The 3488-nt window shown below is 33.9% G+C and overlaps 1 protein-coding gene across 3 annotated transcripts in view; it reads right to left on the bottom strand.

Moving 5' to 3' along the window:
- The window catches only part of LOC106870560 (calcitonin receptor), a 271896-nt gene that overhangs the window by 148932 nt on the left and 119476 nt on the right, over nt 1–3488 (bottom strand). The gene's annotated exons all lie outside the window — the stretch shown is intronic.

Here is a 3488-nt window from a genome sequence, read left to right as displayed (position 1 = left end):
GTTTCATAACTAATTTTCAAATAGAAAGTAAATTTAAATCGATTAAAATCGACTAAAATTATCGAAAATCAATTCTATTCAAAAATACAGCTAATCTTCAGGTCAAAATACAACAATAATAATAATAAATAAATGTATATATTAACCAACAATAAGTACCAAATGAATTTATATAAAATACTTATTGTATAAAGATAGAAAAATATTATTAATAATATCAAAATAATAACATTTTTGTTGGACGCCGTCATACTCTCTCTCTCTCTCCCTCACATACACTTTCTCTTTACATTTTTTGTTAGACGCTGTCATTCTATCTCTCTCTCTCTCTCCCTCACACACAGATACATCAACACGCAACTTTTCTCTCTCCCTTACACACACATACACACACGCACTTTCACTTCGCTATGGCAAGAAGGGGACTTAACTCATGTTAGCAAACTTTAAAATTGGTAAAAGTTATGGTTGAAAATCGATTTTTACCGCTATCCGTGGGTGCCTCGTGAAAAATATATTGACAAAACCCAGCTAGAGTCATGACAAATGTCCTCCTAAAATTGGAGCGACATGCGTGCTAATTTGTGGACGTGCATAAATTACATTCACGTACACACTCACAGACATCCTGCTTTTTATAGATATACAGATAACAAATGAAACAAAAAGAAAACGAGAATGTCAATGTCATCTTCATTAGATTACAAAAAAAGTTATGAAAAGTGGCAGGTTCTTTAGAAATAGAACAAATAGCTTGTCTCTATCCCAAAACATTTTAATCAAGTATTAGGTAAAATCAAAATGGCAATAAATGTAGCGTAAACTGGGTGAGCAGGAGGCTGTTGTGTAGGCTAAGTGCTAACTGATAAATTTCTATTGGCAAAATTGAGAAAACAACGATTGCAATACCAGAAAAGAACTCAAGAACTAATCAAGTAACCAGATAATATAACCAAAAGGCACTAATAAATAATAAAGTGCAATACTGCTGGCTAAAATATTTGACATTATTTTGTAGCAGCTGTAAATAATTAAATAATTAAGTTGAATCATAATGCCGAAGGTAAAATATTTATAAATAACTGAATGTTTCCTCTTAGTAAAATTTTCAACGAAATTATTTCTCAAGTTAATTTATATGCTTAGCAAACGGACAAACTTACTTTTTGCAGGTACAGAACAACGATGGGAATATTTTCATTTATTAAATTTCATCAGCATAGCACATTTTAAACCAGTCGGCTAATCAGTAGAGAGGTTTTATAAACACTAAAAGAGTTAGGAATATTTTTTTACAAGAATAATTGGTATAGTTAAAAATAAAATGAATCATGGGAAATAACTTAGATGAATAACATGAACTTGTCTGCTTTACTTCTGAGGCCAAGAATGAATTGGCGAATCTGTAAGAACATCAGACCGGATGCCTTACGATATTTCTCTCAGCCTGCTGAGTTCAATTCCATCGATAACCAGATGGATTAATTCTGACACTTAAGTGGTACATTTAATCCATCACTCGATTTGAAACCACCTCTTGTCACCTTGAGATCCTTCAGCGGAGTCCACTGTATTTCAATCCAGGGCCGAATGCTGAACGCTGAAACATTCTTAATTAATTGAAAATTCTCTCTTGGAGAGAAATGGAGCCGCCAATAATTGCTGCAAAATTTTTCTTTCACTGATAGGGAAGTTTTAATCAGTTAATAAATTTCTGCGTATGGCTTCCAATACACAAAGCCAGTGATTACCAACCTTTTCATAGTGGTTTCCAACCCTTTACTTTAAATGAGTTTCCCACGAACCCCTTTTAATATGCTTATCCTTATATATATATATATATACTTTATTTATAAGCAGTAGAAATATAACAAAAAGCCGATCTGAATATTAAAAATATTTCCCTAGAGTTCTTAATAGATTATGTAAGCTCCTGCAATGACCTTTTCGACTGAAAGTTAAGTAAATAAACCATACTATATAGAAAAACAGAAAATATTAACAGGTACCACCGAAATGCTGATACAGACAAATTGTAATTATCATGGGAATAAAAAGGCAGAGGCCTTCTCTAAAACAATTATTAAAAAATATTCACTGTACCGGTAAAATATTTAGTAATGTATAAGGGGAAACTACAACTGGTTGTTACAGGCAATGACCAGAAAACCATTTACCATCTCTACGTGGGTCAACATACATAAATCAGTTTCTGAGATAACAGACAAGAACGTTTGAAAGCATCATCTAAAAAGAAACGAGTACAAAATATAGAAATATATTGACAGGCACATTCACAAGTATGGTCGTTTCTCGTGAAATTGAGAAAGATTTGAAAAAGAAATATCAACAGGGGGTGGAAATTCCAGAACTAAAACTGATACTGAAGAATTTTTCTTATAGTGACTCACAAAGTATTAACTCATATAATGAAACTGAGTATTAAAAGAAACTGTATACATGTGAACTGTAAAAAGCATTCTGTCATTGTCTCTAGTAGCCCAATCTCAGCAAAATCGAGCAGAGTTTAAACTTAGTGGCAGCTAATCTAGAATTATATCAACAGGAAGGAAGTGATTGAAGCACATATTAGAGAAAGGTTGCGGAAAGTGACGAAATAATCACACTGTGTGAATTGTCAGGTCATGTAGACAAATGGCCCATGCAATGTTCTTTAAAACCATCACGAGAACATTACCTTTTTATGAACATATTAAACGATAGCAATATTAATCTAACAATATGAGAGGAATTATCTGAATAACAAAACAAACTTTTAGGACTTGTATACATATACAACATATAGAAAATAGTACTACTAAATATTTCAGATTACATGCAAACGTACATAAAGGGAAATAAAGATGACACTTTGGTGCAGAGAAAATCTTTAATAACGCTTTCGGAATCCCCTTCTCACCACTCATGAAAAATGACAGGTATTTATAAACATTTGGGGAAGAACCTGCAGTTTTGTTTTTTTAGACTGTCCACGTACTTCAAAGGTACTTATTTTATTGAAGGATGAAAACTTTAACCTGAAGGATGAAAATTAATTTCAACACAACCAAAATTTGATATTATAACATAAAGAGATATTATAACATAAAGAGACGTAACTAAATATTGGAGAGTACTTTTATTCACCGCTTTACTGCATATACCATGGAGGCGCAATGGCCCAGTGGTTAGGGCAGCAGACTCGCGGTCATAGGATCGCGGTTTCGATTCCCAGACCGGGCGTTGTGAGTGTTTATTGAGCGAAAACACCTGAAGCTCCACAAGGCTCCGGCAAGGTATGGTGGCGAACCCTGCTGTACTCTTTCACCACAACTTTCTCTCACTCTTTCTTCTTGTTTCTGTTGTGCCTGTAATTCAAAGGGTCAGCCGTGTCACACTGTGTCACGCTGAATATCCCCGAGAACTACGTTAAGGGTACACGTGTCTATAGAGTGCTCAGCCACTTGCACGTTAATTTCACGAGCAGG

Source organism: Octopus bimaculoides, chromosome 1 (genome assembly GCF_001194135.2).
Source record: "Octopus bimaculoides isolate UCB-OBI-ISO-001 chromosome 1, ASM119413v2, whole genome shotgun sequence".
Lineage (NCBI taxonomy): Eukaryota > Metazoa > Mollusca > Cephalopoda > Octopoda > Octopodidae > Octopus > Octopus bimaculoides.
The sequence above is the reverse complement of the archived record's forward strand: the minus strand, read 5'-3'. Positions and strand labels throughout refer to the sequence as shown.